The sequence below is a fragment of the Oncorhynchus nerka genome, linkage group LG15, assembly GCF_034236695.1.
Source record: "Oncorhynchus nerka isolate Pitt River linkage group LG15, Oner_Uvic_2.0, whole genome shotgun sequence".
NCBI classification, from domain to species: domain Eukaryota; kingdom Metazoa; phylum Chordata; class Actinopteri; order Salmoniformes; family Salmonidae; genus Oncorhynchus; species Oncorhynchus nerka.
The window spans coordinates 94,806,253-94,823,752 of NC_088410.1; positions in this window are offsets into that span (position 1 = coordinate 94,806,253).

Genomic DNA, 17,500 nt, shown 5'->3' on the forward strand with positions numbered 1-17,500 from the left:
GTCTCCCCCTTTCCTTTCTGTTGTACAACTGACTAGGTATCCCCCCTTTCCTTTCTGTTGTACAACTGACTTGGTATCCCCCTTTCCTTTCTGTTGTACAACTGACTAGGTCTCCCCCTTTCCTTTCTGTTGTACAACTGACTAGGTCTCCCCCTTTCCTTTCTGTTGTACAACTGACTAGGTCTCCCCTTTCCTTTCTGTTGTACAACTGACTAGGTCTCCCCCTTTCCTTTCTGTTGTACAACTGACTAGGTCTCCCCTTTCCTTTCTGTTGTACAACTGACTAGGTATCCCCCTTTCTGTTGTACAACTGACTAGGTCTCCCCTTTCCTTTCTGTTGTACAACTGACTAGGTCTCCCCCTTTCCTTTCTGTTGTACAACTGACTAGGTCTCCCCCTTTCCTTTCTGTTGTACAACTGACTAGGTCTCCCCCTTTCCTTTCTGTTGTACAACTGACTAGGTCTCCCCCTTTCCTTTCTGTTGTACAACTGACTAGGTCTCCCCTTTCCTTTCTGTTGTACAACTGACTAGGTCTCCCCCTTTCTGTTGTACAACTGACTAGGTATCCCCCTTTCCTTTCTGTTGTACAACTGACTAGGTATCCCCTTTCCTTTCTGTTGTACAACTGACTAGGTATCCCCCTTTCTGTTGTACAACTGACTAGGTCTCCCCCTTTCCTTTCTGTTGTACAATTGACTAGGTATCCCCCTTTCCTTTCTGTTGTACAACTGACTAGGTATCCCCCTTTCTGTTGTACAACTGACTAGGTCTCCCCCTTTCCTTTCTGTTGTACAACTGACTAGGTCTCCCCCTTTCCTTTCTGTTGTACAACTGACTAGGTCTCCCCCTTTCCTTTCTGTTGTACAACTGACTAGGTCTCCCCCTTTCCTTTCTGTTGTACAACTGACTAGGTATCCCCCTTTCCTTTCTGTTGTACAACTGACTAGGTCTCCCCCTTTCCTTTCTGTTGTACAATTGACTAGGTATCCCCCTTTCCTTTCTGTTGTACAACTGACTAGGTATCCCCCTTTCTGTTGTACAACTGACTAGGTCTCCCCCTTTCCTTTCTGTTGTACAACTGACTAGGTATCCCCCTTTCCTTTCTGTTGTACAATTGACTAGGTATCCCCCTTTCTGTTGTATAACTGACTAGGTCTCCCCCTTTCCTTTCTGTTGTACAACTGACTAGGTCTCCCCCTTTCCTTTCTGTTGTATAACTGACTAGGTCTCCCCCTTTCCTTTCTGTTGTACAACTGACTAGGTCTCCCCTTTCCTTTCTGTTGTACAACTGACTAGGTATCCCCTTTCCTTTCTGTTGTACAACTGACTAGGTCTCCCCCTTTCCTTTCTGTTGTACAACTGACTAGGTATCCCCTTTCCTTTCTGTTGTACAACTGACTAGGTCTCCCCTTTCCTTTCTGTTGTACAACTGACTAGGTCTCCCCTTTCCTTTCTGTTGTATAACTGACTAGGTCTCCCCTTTCCTTTCTGTTGTACAACTGACTAGGTCTCCCCTTTCCTTTCTGTTGTACAACTGACTAGGTCTCCCCTTTCCTTTCTGTTGTACAACTGACTAGGTATCCCCTTTCTGTTGTACAACTGACTAGGTATCCCCTTTCCTTTCTGTTGTACAACTGACTAGGTATCCCCCTTTCTGTTGTACAACTGACTCTCCCCTTTCCTTTCTGTTGTACAACTGACTAGGTATCCCCCTTTCTGTTGTACAACTGACTAGGTATCCCCCTTTCTTTCTGTTGTACAACTGACTAGGTCTCCCCTTTCCTTTCTGTTGTACAACTGACTAGGTATCCCCTTTCCTTTCTGTTGTACAACTGACTAGGTCTCCCCTTTCCTTTCTGTTGTACAACTGACTAGGTCTCCCCTTTCCTTTCTGTTGTACAACTGACTAGGTCTCCCCTTTCCTTTCTGTTGTACAACTGACTAGGTCTCCCCTTTCCTTTCTGTTGTACAACTGACTAGGTCTCCCCTTTCCTTTCTGTTGTATAACTGACTAGGTCTCCCCCTTTCTGTTGTACAACTGACTAGGTATCCCCCTTTCCTTTCTGTTGTACAACTGACTAGGTCTCCCCCTTTCTGTTGTACAACTGACTAGGTATCCCCCTTTCTGTTGTATAACTGACTAGGTCTCCCCCTTTCCTTTCTGTTGTACAACTGACTAGGTCTCCCCTTTCTGTTGTACCTGACTTCCCCTTTCTGTTGTATAACTGACTAGGTCTCCCCTTTCCTTTCTGTTGTACAACTGACTAGGTCTCCCCTTTCCTTTCTGTTGTACAACTGACTAGGTCTCCCCCTTTCCTTTCTGTTGTACAACTGACTAGGTCTCCCCCTTTCCTTTCTGTTGTACAACTGACTAGGTATCCCCCTTTCCTTTCTGTTGTACAACTGACTAGGTCTCCCCCTTTCCTTTCTGTTGTACAACTGACTAGGTCTCCCCTTTCCTTTCTGTTGTACAACTGACTAGGTATCCCCTTTCCTTTCTGTTGTACAACTGACTAGGTCTCCCCTTTCCTTTCTGTTGTACAACTGACTAGGTCTCCCCCTTTCCTTTCTGTTGTACAACTGACTAGGTCTCCCCCTTTCCTTTCTGTTGTACAACTGACTAGGTCTCCCCCTTCCCTTTCTGTTGTATAACTGACTAGGTCTCCCCCTTTCCTTTCTGTTGTATAACTGACTAGGTCTCCCCCTTTCATTTCTGTTGTACAACTGACTAGGTCTCCCCCTTTCCTTTCTGTTGTACAACTGACTAGGTATCCCCCTTTCTGTTGTACAACTGACTAGGTATCCCCCTTTCCTTTCTGTTGTACAACTGACTAGGTCTCCCCCTTTCTGTTGTACAACTGACTAGGTATCCCCCTTCTGTTGTATAACTCCTCCCTTTCCTTTCTGTTGTACAACTGACTAGGTCTCCCCTTTCCTTTCTGTTGTACAACTGACTAGGTCTCCCCCTTTCCTTTCTGTTGTACAACTGACTAGGTCTCCCCTGTTGTACAACTTTCCTTTCTGTTGTACAACTGACTAGGTCTCCCCCTTTCCTTTCTGTTGCACAACTGACTAGGTATCCCCCTTTCCTTTCTGTTGTACAATTGACTAGGTCTCCCCCTTTCCTTTCTGTTGTACAATTGACTAGGTCTCCCCCTTTCCTTTCTGTTGTACAACTGACTAGGTCTCCCCCTTTCCTTTCTGTTGTACAACTGACTAGGTCTCCCCCTTTCCTTTCTGTTGTACAACTGACTAGGTCTCCCCCTTCCCTTTCTGTTGTATAACTGACTAGGTCTCCCCCTTTCCCTTTCTGTTGTATAACTGACTAGGTCTCCCCCTTTCCTTTCTGTTGTATAACTGACTAGGTCTCCCCCTTCCCTTTCTGTTGTATAACTGACTAGGTCTCCCCCTTTCCCTTTCTGTTGTATAACTGACTAGGTCTCCCCCTTTCCCTTTCTGTTGTATAACTGACTAGGTCTCCCCCTTCCCTTTCTGTTGTATAACTGACTAGGTCTCCCCCTTTCCTTTCTGTTGTACAACTGACTAGGTCTCCCCCTTTCCCTTTCTGTTGTATAACTGACTAGGTCTCCCCCTTTCCTTTCTGTTGTACAACTGACTAGGTCTCCCCCTTTCCTTTCTGTTGTACAACTGACTAGGTCTCCCCCTTTCCTTTCTGTTGTACAACTGACTAGGTCTCCCCCTTTCCTTTCTGTTGTACAACTGACTAGGTCTCCCCCTTTCCTTTCTGTTGTACAATTGACTAGGTATCCCCCTTTCCTTTCTGTTGTACAACTGACTAGGTCTCCCCCTTTCCTTTCTGTTGTATAACTGACTAGGTCTCCCCCTTTCCTTTCTGTTGTACAACTGACTAGGTCTCCCCCTTTCCTTTCTGTTGTACAACTGACTAGGTCTCCCCCTTTCCTTTCTGTTGTACAACTGACTAGGTATCCCCCTTTCCCTTCCCTTTTGTTTCCTCTCACATCCTCCTACTACATCTCAGAGAAATCACTTTCTAGATGACTACTATGCTAATCGGCACCAGAACTTGTGTTGCTGTTAGTAACGAGAAGAGAGAAGATAGAGTCGAGTGGCTGCTCTAGAAAGCCTGTTTATGTCCCCAAGGACAGACATCCCCCACAACAGATCCAGGAGAAGAGGAATACATTGTCGTCTCACAGACGACTGCTGTTTTTCATTTTTAATGTTTATTATTGCCAATGATACAATGTTATAACAAAAACTGCAGTGACACATTGGTGTAACAACATCTCCTTGCTAGAGAGCTGTGTTCAACAAAATAATAATCCAACTGTACCTGAATATCAAGGCCAGTGAGTTATAATAGCTAGTTATGGCCTATTATAACACACATCTCATTACAACATTTCATATATATATATATGTATATATATATATACATATAACTCCATGCAAATGATTAGCACAATGGGACAAGATTATTATGATTCTGACGAAACTTGTAAATGGAATTTAATTTAGCTGACATTTTACTTTACCCCTGTTCAAGAGAAATCCTCAGCGAGAGCATTACAATTTGACGGTCAGTGCCTGAAACACTGAAATACTACAACGTGTATTTAGGCCTGGGTGACTCCTTTGCATAAACACGGGTTGCTTCATTGCTAGTGCCTAGAGTCATGTTGGCAGAAAAATAAAAAAACCTAGGTTCACTTCAGAACCATGGATAGCGTCATTAAGGGGGAACGAAATGCACGTACTCCCGGCCCTATTCAGCCTCAAAACCTGTAGTACCTGGTGACGGGTACAGCGGATGGTGATTTTCTTCCCTTCAGATGATCAGTTTACTGAGCTGATTTCAAATCAAAAGTCACACACACGCACACACAAGTTCAGTGTCACAAAGCCAGACTCTGGCCACGTCCACACTCTCAATCATCAGTCCATGGGATGAGTCATGATTGCTTCCTTCCTCAGTTGGTATACCCCATGTGTTTTTATTACATCAGACTAATAATTAATGGTACATCTACCCTGTGTGCAAAATCTAAAACATCAAAGTCAAGACCATAAAAAACGAAATATTTCCACCTTATTAATGATGTACAATAACCATATTCCTGCTTTCGTTTGTTCTGTTGGCAACTGAAAAGACACATTCTCTTGGGTATCACAACAGTCTAGTCAGCCAACAGTCATATATTCACTGACATTTTACAGAAATAATTTGCTTCAAATTCAGATAAGAAGTGAAAAGAGAAACCTGCCCATTGCTACGCATCTGTCATCTGTCTAATGTTAGAGTAATCACTGAATATTTTGTTGTGTCAATGATTTTCAACTTAATGATCCTGCCCCCCTCCTTAAGAGTGGCAGCAGCTGCTAGTCGGTCCTGCAGAATAAGCCCCCCATGCAGTGGATAGGCCAGGCGGTGCGGTGCATTGAAGCGATCCAAAACACAAGCTCCTCAATGGCACCGATTCGCTTCACAGCTTCTACGGTACCCGTGCGCCAAGCGCATCACCATATCATACACTATGCCTCGCTTTAGCGTATAATATTAGTCTATAGTACATAGACTACAACTGATTTATTTACATGGAATATTGGAAATGTGATTTACACGATCTAGGCTCAAACGACATTAGCCTGCGAGATTTCCAAATATAATTGAATACATTTGTTTTTTATAACGTACCTTAGCAAATGCAGCAACCTCAAGTCTCAAACTCCATTGTTGTTGATTATATCTTTCACATAGGCTGCTATTTATTTAATTTGTTCCCGATGCAGCATTCTAAAACAGCGCAATTATTCTGCTTTCCTCGTTTTGTTGATATAATCAGTGTCACCGCGCGCGACTCAGCTCAGCATCCAATTTTCTTTGCTGTACGCACTCGCTGTTCTAGAATGGGCACTAGCGATGGAAGCAATGGAGAGTCCATCCTTCGTACATTTCAACCCGATCTTTATAACCTTAAATCTCTATCCCGGTCCGGCCGGTGATTTGATCACATGTATTTGATTTCCCTTTCTTCCCACTTGCTGTGAGGTGAAAATATGTGATTTGGAGCAGTCCCTTCTCTCCAAGCCCCTGCAGATTTTATATTGCGGAGTGCCTCTCTCACCTATGCGGAGGAGAAAGCGAGGAGAGGGGCGTGTGTCAGGCAGGCAGTGACGGAGCAGGGGGCGGGATTTGGCTTATAGTCTACACCAGGGATCATTATCTAGATTCTGCCTCGGGCCGATTATTTCTTGAGTGGATTGTCAGGCGGCCAGAACATTTTTACAAATACGTTGTAGACTGCAAATTGACCATAATAAATCCAAACAGATGTATTTGACTAAAACATACAGTACCAGTCGAAAGTGTGGACACCTACTCATTCTAGGGTTTATCTTTATTTTACTATTTTCTACATTGTAGAATAATAGTGAAGACATCAAGACTATGAAATAACACATATGGAATCATGTAGTAACCAAAACAGTGTTAAACAAATCAAAATGTATTTAATATTTGAGCTTCTTCAAAGTAGCCACTCTTTGCCTTGATGACAGCTTTGCACACTCTTGGCATTCTCTCAACCACCTTCACCTGGAATGCTTTTCCAACAGTCTTGAAGGAGTTCCCACATATGCTGAGCCCTTGTTGGCTGCTGTTCCTTCAATCTGCGGTCCAACTCATCCCAAACCATCTCAATTGTGTTGAGGTCGGGGGATTCTGTTGAGATCGGGTGATTGTGTTGAGGTCGCGTGATTGTGGAGGCCAGGTCATCTGATGCAGCCCTCCATCACTCTCCTTATTGGTCAAATAACCCTTACACAGCCTGGAGGTGTGTTGGGTCATTGTCCTGTTGAAAAACAAATGATAGTCCCACTAAGCGCAAACCAGATGGGATGGCGTATCGCTGCAGAATGCTGTGGTAGCCATGCTGGTTAACTGTGCCTTGAATTCTAAATAAATCACAGACAGTGTCACCAGCAAAGCACCATCACACCTCCTCCTCCATGCTTCACCGTGGGAACCACACATGCAGAGATCATCCGTTCACCTACTCTGCATCATCCGTTCACCTACTCTGCAAGTCATGGCAGCTGGAACCATAAATCTCACATTTGGACTCATCAGATCAAAGAACATATTTCCTCCGGTCTAATGTCCTTTGCTCGTGGTTCTTGGTCTCTTCTTCTGATTGGTGTCCTTTAGTAGGCTGTCTCACAACCGGCCATAATTGAGCATCCCGTAGGGTGGCACACAATTGGTCGTGTTTGGCCGGTGCAGGCAGTATTGCAAATAAGAATATGTTCTTAACTGACTTGCTTAGTTAAATAAAGGTTACATTTAAAATAAAATTTTAAAAACAATTCTTAACAGCAATTCGACCATGAAGGCCCGATTATGCAGTCTCTCTGAACAGTTGATGTTGAGATGTGTCTGTTACTTGAACTCTGTGAAGCATTTATTTGGGCTGAAATTTCTGAGGCTGGTAACTCCAATGAACTTATCCTCTGCAGGAGAGATAACTCTGGGTCTTCCTTTCCTGTGGCGGTCCTCATGAGAGTTAGTTTCATCATAGCGCTTGCTGATTTTTGCGACTGCACTTGAAGAAAATGTTCGGTATTGACTGACCTTCATGCCTTAAAGTAATGATAGACTGTCGTTTCTCTTTTCTTATTTGAGCTGTTCTTGCCATAATATAAACTTGGTATTTTACCAAATAGGGCTATCTTCTGTATACCACCCCTACCTTGTCACAACACATCTGATTGGCTCAAACGTATTATGAAGGAAATAAATTCAAATTAACATTTAACAAGGCACACCTGTTAATTAAAATGCATTCCAGGTGACTACCTCATGAAGCTGGTTGAGAGAATGCCAAGAGTGTGCAAAGCTGTCATTTCTTTTATTTATTTTTTATTTCACCTTTATTTAACCAGGTAGGCCAGTTGAGAACAAGTTCTCATTTACAACTGCGACCTGGCCAAGATAAAGCAAAGCAGTACGACAAAAACAACAACACAGAGTTACACATAAACAAAAGTACAGTCAATAACACAATAGAAAAATCTATATACAATGTGTGCAAATGGAGTAAGGAGGTAAGACAATAAATAGGCCCTAGAGGTGAAGTAATTACAATTTAGCAAATTAACACTGAATTGATAGATGTGCAGATGATGATATGCAAGTAGAATATTGGTGTGCAAAAGAGCAAAAAAGTTTTTAAAAAGGTAGGTAGTTGGGGATGAGGTATTTGGATGGGCTACTTACAGATGGGCTCTGTACAGCTGCAGCGATCGGTAAGCTGCTCAGATAGCTGATGCTTAAAGTTAGTGAGGGAGATATAAGTCTCCAACTTCAGCGATTTTTGCAATTCCTTCCAGTCAATGGCAGCAGAGAACTGGAATAATGGTACAGAATGGAGTCGTCCGGATAGAGGTGGATCAAGGAATCACCCACAGTAAGAGCGACATCATTGATATATACAGAGAAAAGAGTCGGCCCGAGAATTGAACCCTGTGGTACCCCCATAGAGACTGCCAGAGGTCCTCATTGCAAAGGGTGGCTACCTTGAAGAATCTCATATATAAAATATGTTTTGATATGTTTACAAACACAACAAAAATTATAATAATTATATACAGTAGAGGCAAAAGTTTGGACACACCTACTCATTCAAGGGTTTTTCTTTATTTTGACTATTTTCTACATTGTAGAATAATAGTGAAGACATCAAAACTATAAAATAACACATACTGTTTTGAATCATGTCGTAACCAAAAAAGTACTAAACAAAATCAAAATATATTTTATATTTGTGTTTCTACAAAGTAACCACGCTTTGCCTTGATGACAGCTTTGCACACTCTCTGCATTCCCTCAACCAGCTTCATGAGGTAATCACCTGGACAGAGGTGTATTTGGAGGGCAAGTTGGTCAGGATGATATCTATGAGGGTGCCCATGTTTACGGATTTAGGGTTGTACCTGGTAGGTTCCTTGATAATTTGTGTGAGATTGAGGGAATCTATCTTAGATTGTAGGATGGCCGGGGTGTTAAGCATATCCCAGTTTAGGTCACCTAACAGTACGAACTCTGAAGATAGATGAGTGGCAATTAATTCACATATGGGGCCCAGGGCACAGCTGGGGGCCGAGGGGGGTCTATAACAAGCGGCAACAGTGAGAGACTTATTTCTGGAAAGGTGGATTTTTAAAAGGAGAAGCTCGAACTGTTTGGGCACAGACCGGGATAGTAAGACAGAACTCTGCAGGCTGTCTCTGCAGTAGATTGCAACTTGGCCCCCTTTGGCAGTTCTAACTTGACTGAAAATGTTCTAGATGGGGATGGAAATCTCTAATTTTTTGTGTTCTTCCTAAAACAGGATTCAGACACGGCTAGGACATCCGGGTTGGCGGAGTGTGCTAGAGCAGTGAATAAAACACACTTAGGGAGGAGGCTTCTGATGTTTACATGCATGAAACCAAGGCTTTTACAGTTACAGAAGTCAACAAATGAGAGCGCCTGGGGAATAGGTGTAGTACTGTGGGCTACAGGGCCTGGGTTAACCTCTACATCACCAGAGGAACAGAGGAGGAGTAGGATAAGGGTACGGCTAATAGCTATAAGAACTGGTCGTCTAGTGCGTTGGGGACATAGAATAAAAGGAGCAGATTTCTGGGCGCGGAAGAATAGATTCAGGGCATAATGTACAGACAAGGGTATGGTAGGATGTGAATACAGTGGAGGTAAACCTAGGCGTTGAATGACGATGAGAGACGTTTCGTCTCTGGAAGCACCAGTTAAGCCAGGTGAGGTCTTCGCATGCGTGGGGGGCTGGGACAAAAGAGCTATCTAAGGCATGTTGAGAGGGACTGGGGGCTCTACAGTGAAATAAAACAATAATAACTAGCCAAGACCGCAGTAGACAAGGCATATTGACATTAGAGAGAGGCATAAAGCAATCACAGGTGCTGGTCGGGAGAGCTAAGACAACAACGGGTAATGGCAATGAATGGGCAGAGCGGGACAGTAAGATACATACAGGACCTGAGTTCAAGGCTGGGGTCCGACAGATAAACAAAAAAGAGGTACAGTGTTAATGAACAGTCCAGCCGGCATCAGCTGTGTAGCCTGGTGATCATAGGGTCCAATGAGCAGCATTAGGTGAGTCAGGGAGCCGTTCAGTAGTCGCTACTACGCTGGGCGAGCGGGAGACACGGCGTTCAGAAAGCTAGCGGGCCGGGGCTAGCAGATGGGTCTTCGGCGATATCGCAACGGAAAAGCCTGTTGAAATCACCTCGGACGATTACATCGGCAGACCAGTCGCGATGGATCGGCGGGGCTCCGTGTCGACAATAAAGGGTCCAGGACAATTGGCAAAAGAGGTATTGTAGCCCAAGAGTTAGCTGGTATACTCCGTCGGCTGGCTGGGAGATGGGCCTAGCTCGAGGCTAGCTCAAGGCTAACTGGTGCTTGCTTCGGGACTGAGACGTTAGTCAACAATAGCCAATCAGTTGCAGCTAGCTAGCTGCGATGATCCGGTGTAATGGTCAAGTTAGAGTCTTCGTGGTTCCAAACTTCTTCAATTTAAGAATGATGGAGGCCACTGTGTTCTTGGGGACCTTCAATTCTGCAGACATTTTTTGGTACCCTTCCCCAGATTTGTGCCTCAACACAATCCTGTCGCAGAGCTCTACGGACAATTCCTTCGACCTCATGACTTGGTTTTTGCTCTGACATGCACTGTCAACTGTGGGACCTTATATAGACAGGTGTGTGCCTTTCCAAATCATGTCCAATCAATTGAACTTACCCCAGGTAGACTCCAGTCAAGTTGTAGAAACATCTCAAGGATTATCAATAGAATTAGGATGCACCTGAGCTCAATTTCAAGTCTCATAACAAATGGTCTGAATACTTATGTAAATAAGATTTTTCTGTTTTTTATTTTTAATACATTTGCATTTCTAAAAACATGTTTTCACTTTGTCATTATGGGGTGTTGTGTGTAGATGAATGAGGAAAAACATGTATTTAATACATTTTAGAATAAGGCTATAACGTAACAAAATGTGGAAAAAGTCTAGTATTTACTAATTCATTTTCTTAATTTTGCTCAGATTACATTTTCTTTTGTGTGTGTGTGTGGGGGGGACAAATAAAACCATCCCCTTTCTGGCTATTGGGGAAACCTGATCTAGATACACACTCTACAGTTATGTGGTGAACACCAATCAGGAGAGAGTGTTGTGACGAGATTGTTCGGTCCAAAGGGAAGGGACAACCAACCAAACCAACGGCAGGTAACGGGATGACAGTGGTGGTTGGTTACCGAGAATCAGCAGGCGTGAGGTTATGAAAATGATGTCATCCCCAAAGAATGCAGCATTAGTCTGGCCAGACAGCAGGCAGAGTAAATCCTTTACAGCCCTAACACACACACACACACTCTATACATGTTAATTGTTGTGTAGGCCTAATCTCGAAGATCCCCTTCTGCCGCAGATGTAGAATGGGGGGGGTGATCTCACTGACTGACCCACTTCTAGTGATAGAAAATTGAATAGCAGTGGTATGGTCTTCAACATCATTTTTCCTTGGGAATGAACAGGGAGCAGCAGGCACAATGACTCATTTAGCCCACCTGACACTCAGAATACATCCATTCTAACACAAACACGCTGTATTGAGACAATATCCCTCCCATGCCTTGTAGAATTCCACACCAATATAGGCCTACCAGTCCTGCTGCCTGCATAGGAGATGATATATAATTAAATAATATTATACACCCTCAATAAAGTTAATTACATAAAGCTAAGTGAAATTCAGTATTGTTTACTTAACTGCATCAACACTCATGCTCATCCCAAGGAGAATTCCTGAAATGACTCATGAGAGAGAGAGAGAGAGAGAGAGAGAGAGAGAGAGAGGGAGAGAGAGAGGGAGAGAGAGAGCGAGAGAGAGAGAGAGAGAGGGGGAGAGAGAGAGGAGAGAGAGAGAGAGCGAGAGAGAGAGAGAGAGAAAACAAATCCAATTCTGAAAAACTCCCATATCTTTTGGGTGAAATTCCACAGTGTGCCATCACAGCAGCAAGATTTGTGACCTGTTGCCACGAGAAAAGGGCAACCAGTGAAGAACAAACACCATTGTAAATACAACCCATATTTATGCTTATTTATTTTATCTTGTGTCCTTTAACTATTTGTACATTGTATATATATATATAATATGACATTTGTAATGTCTTTACTGTTTTGAAACTTCTGTATGTGTAATGCTTACTGTTAATTTTTGTTGTTTTTCACTTTATATATTCACTTTGTATGTTGTCTACCTCACTTGCTTTGGCAATGTTAACACATGTTTCCCATGCCAATAAAGCCCTTGAATTGAATTGAATTGAGAGAGACAGAGAGGGAGAGAGAGAGCGAGAGAGAGAGAGAGAGAGAGACAGAGAGGGAGAGAGAGAGCGAGAGAGAGAGAGAGAGAGAGAGAGAGAGAGAGAGAGAGAGAAAGAGAGAGAGAGACAGAGAGAAAGAGAGAGAGAGATAGAGAGAGATGGAGAGAGAGATGGAGAGAGACAGAGAGAGAGAGTTTAACACTTGCAGAGCTTAGAATCTACAGGGTTGAATTTGACAGTAACACTGAAAGGGAATACCCCCAGTGATAAACTGTAACAGTCCTGCGTTAGAGCTCTCTATTCATGTCGTTGTAAATAGTCGTCTGTCTGTGACCCTTATTGGGTGCCAAAGCCCCAAATCCCAGATTAAGTCCCCACATACAATTTTAAACCTTCCCAAAGATGACATCATTCTCTAGACCAGGGGAAACACCAGGAAGTAGAACACAAGGGCTAGCAGGTTCCATATCAGAATCCTACAGTGTGTGTACCGGCTTAGTCTAGCTACGGGACTGCACCACTGTTGCAGTAAGATGTGCTTGAATGCCCCGTTTAACTTACCACGTACAGATATTGGATCTTAATTTGATCACTCTTTTGTTTCTGAGGTAATTTCCTGCACCATAGGTTATGCAGATGAGCTTCATGGTTTACATAAATTCCCTGAAAACATGTACTAACACACGATTATGTGAAGAGTGTTAGGCTTTTCATAGCCTAATTTTGACAAGCTAATAGCCTAACCACAATCAAGCAACATTATGGACTAAATGTTAAAATGATGTTGCAGCAGGATAATTTTGCCGTGACAATACTAGTCAAATGAAGATCCTATAACCGTAAGTCTCATGATGTTCTCCTACAGATGCTGTCTTTGATGTCTCAGAAGAGTATTCCAGGAGGGAAATCAAAGATGAAAGAAAAAAGACAAGAAATTCAAAAGCACTGAAACTTGTAAAGTGGTAAATAATATTGAATTTGATCTGTCTGTAATCATCCTCTACCTTCCCTCAGATTTCCCCTCTCTCCCTTCTCTCCCTTCTCTGTCCTTAAACAGTGTACTTTAATGCCTTGGTCCTCTCTGTTCTATTTTCAGACTGCTCTGACACTTTCACCATTATTTATTTATTGCTGCTTGCCTTGCTTGGTTCCAGCTATGGTTTGATGTACTTAAAAAAAAAATATATATATATATATATATATATACAACAAATTGGAATCTGCAGTAGCTTCAAAAAAGAAAACAATGCAATGTGTTTGTCTCTAAGCTCCGGTTCGTGCTTCCCTCTGTGTGACATCATCGTCTCACTATAACAACAACTTGCTGCACAAATAGCAGAACTCGAGAGAAACTCAAGACGTCTGCATTAGTTAGCAGGTGATACAATGTTGATGGGAGTGGGGGGTGGGGGGGGGGCACCTTAACTGGGGAGGCTTGTGGTAATGACTGGAGCGGAATGAGATGGAATGGTATCAAATCAAATACATCAACAACGTGGTCTCCAGTGGTTTGATGCCATTCCATCTGGCTCCGTCCCGGACATTATCAGCAACCTCCCCTGTGTAACTCTGCAGTAAATGACTTGTGTGGTTTGATGCCATTCCATCTGGCTCCGTCCCGGACATTATCAGCAACCTCCCCTGTGTAACTCTGCAGTAAATGACTTGTGTGGTTTGATGCCATTCCATCTGGCTCCGTTCCGGACATTATCAGCAACCTCCCCTGTGTAACTCTGCAGTAAATGACTTGTGTGGTTTGATGCCATTCCATCTGGCTCCGTCCCGGACATTATCAGAAACCTCCCCTGTGTAACTCTGCAGTAAATGACTTGTGTGGTTTGATGCCATTCCATCTGGCTCCGTTCCGGACATTATCAGCAACCTCCCCTGTGTACCTCTGCAGTAAATGTCTTGTGTGGTTTGATGCCATTCCATCTGGCTCCGTTCCGGACATTATCAGCAACCTCCCCTGTGTAACTCTGCAGTAAATGTCTTGTGTGGTTTGATGCCATTCCATCTGGCTCCGTTCCGGACATTATCAGCAACCTCCCCTGTGTAACTCTGCAGTAAATTACTTGTGTGGTTTGATGCCATTCCATCTGGCTCCGTCCCGGACATTATCAGCAACCTCCCCTGTGTAACTCTGCAGTAAATGACTTGTGTGGTTTGATGCCATTCCATCTGGCTCCGTCCCGGACATTATCAGCAACCTCCCCTGTGGAACTCTGCAGTAAATGACTTGTGTGGTTTGATGCCATTCCATCTGGCTCCGTCCCGGACATTATCAGCAACCTCCCCTGTGTAACTCTGCAGTAAATGACTTGTGTGGTTTGCCAACGTGCCTCACATTACTAGACTGGTTAAACCAGACTGACTGACTGTTCAAACAACAGGGAAATGTACCACAATCAGTTTGGATGCTATCGCATTGTATTCACGATTGGGAATTCTATCTGCTGTTGGCTGTAGAGATGGTGTTGGATAGATAGCTGTTGGCTGTAGAGATGGTGCGTGTTGGATAGATAGCTGTTGGCTGTAGAGATGGTGTTGGATAGATAGCTGTTGGCTGTAGAGATGGTGTTGGATAGATAGCTGTTGGCTGTATAGATGGTGCTGGATAGATAGCTGTTGGCTGTAGAGATGGTGCTGGATAGATAGCTGTTGGCTGTAGAGATGGTGCTGGATAGATAGCTGTTGGCTGTAGAGATGGTGCTGGATAGATAGCTGTTGGCTGTAGAGATGGTGTTGGATAGATAGCTGTTGGCTGTAGAGATGGTGCTGGATAGATAGCTGTTGGCTGTAGAGATGGTGTTGGATAGATAGCTGTTGGCTGTAGAGATGGTGTTGGATAGATAGCTGTTGGCTGTAGAGATGGTGCTGGATAGATAGCTGTTGGCTGTAGAGATGGTGTTGGATAGATAGCTGTTGGCTGTAGAGATGGTGCGTGTTGGATAGATAGCTGTTGGCTGTAGAGATGGTGCTGGATAGATAGCTGTTGGCTGTAGAGATGGTGTTGGATAGATAGCTGTTGGCTGTAGAGATGGTGTTGGATAGATAGCTGTTGGCTGTAGAGATGGTGTTGGATAGATAGCTGTTGGCTGTAGAGATGGTGTTGGATAGATAGCTGTTGGCTGTAGAGATGGTGTTGGATAGATAGCTGTTGGCTGTAGAGATGGTGTTGGATAGATAGCTGTTGGCTGTAGAGATGGTGTTGGATAGATAGCTGTTGGCTGTAGAGATGGTGTTGGATAGATAGCTGTTGGCTGTAGAGATGGTGTTGGATAGATAGCTGTTGGCTGTAGAGATGGTGTTGGATAGATAGCTGTTGGCTGTAGAGATGGTGCGTGTTGGATAGATAGCTGTTGGCTGTAGAGATGGTGTTGGATAGATAGCTGTTGGCTGTAGAGATGGTGTTGGATAGATAGCTGTTGGCTGTAGAGATGGTGCGTGTTGGATAGATAGCTGTTGGCTGTAGAGATGGTGCTGGATAGATAGCTGTTGGCTGTAGAGATGGTGTTGGATAGATAGCTGTTGGCTGTAGAGATGGTGTTGGATAGATAGCTGTTGGCTGTAGAGATGGTGTTGGATAGATAGCTGTTGGCTGTAGAGATGGTGTTGGATAGATAGCTGTTGGCTGTAGAGATGGTGCGTGTTGGATAGATAGCTGTTGGCTGTAGAGATGGTGTTGGATAGATAGCTGTTGGCTGTAGAGATGGTGTTGGATAGATAGCTGTTGGCTGTAGAGATGGTGTTGGATAGATAGCTGTTGGCTGTAGAGATGGTGTTGGATAGATAGCTGTTGGCTGTAGAGATGGTGTTGGATAGATAGCTGTTGGCTGTAGAGATGGTGTTGGATAGATAGCTGTTGGCTGTAGAGATGGTGTTGGATAGATAGCTGTTGGCTGTAGAGATGGTGTTGGATAGATAGCTGTTGGCTGTAGAGATGGTGTTGGATAGATAGCTGTTGGCTGTAGAGATGGTGTTGGATAGATAGCTGTTGGCTGTAGAGATGGTGCGTGTTGGATAGATAGCTGTTGGCTGTAGAGATGGTGCTGGATAGATAGCTGTTGGCTGTAGAGATGGTGTTGGATAGATAGCTGTTGGCTGTAGAGATGGTGTTGGATAGATAGCTGTTGGCTGTAGAGGTGGTGTTGGATAGATAGCTGTTGGCTGTAGAGATGGTGTTGGATAGATAGCTGTTGGCTGTAGAGATGGTGCGTGTTGGATAGATAGCTGTTGGCTGTAGAGATGGTGTTGGATAGATAGCTGTTGGCTGTAGAGATGGTGTTGGATAGATAGCTGTTGGCTGTAGAGATGGTGTTGGATAGATAGCTGTTGGCTGTAGAGATGGTGTTGGATAGATAGCTGTTGGCTGTAGAGATGGTGTTGGATAGATAGCTGTTGGCTGTAGAGATGGTGCGTGTTGGATAGATAGCTGTTGGCTGTAGAGATGGTGTTGGATAGATAGCTGTTGGCTGTAGAGATGGTGCGTGTTGGATAGATAGCTGTTGGCTGTAGAGATGGTGTTGGATAGATAGCTGTTGGCTGTAGAGATGGTGTTGGATAGATAGCTGTTGGCTGTAGAGATGGTGTTGGATAGATAGCTGTTGGCTGTAGAGATGGTGCGTGTTGGATAGATAGCTGTTGGCTGTAGAGATGGTGTTGGATAGATAGCTGTTGGCTATAGAGATGGTGCGTGTTGGATAGATAGCTGGATGGCAGTGACATGTGGTCAAGCTATTAGGGGAAGGGGAGGGGGACACGGTGTGAAAGAGGCCCGTATTGTCAATCTCAATCTCTTTTGGCGTAGTGGGGGATGGGAGTAAGGGGGTGGAGGGTCAGAGTTCATTGAGAATGGCTCTTGGGTAGTGGAGAGAAGAGATCTTCATGCCATTCATTGGTCATATCTATTTACACCTTTGAATTAAAGGGATACTTTGAGATTTTGGAAATTAGGTCCTTTATCTACTTCCTCAGAGTCAGATTCATTTCTGGAAAGCATCTCTGTGCAGTTTGAAGGAAGGTGCTAGCAGATTTTGTATTTTTTTTTTAAATAAAAAATGTAACCTTTATTTAACTGGGAAAATATTTTTCTTTATTTAACCTT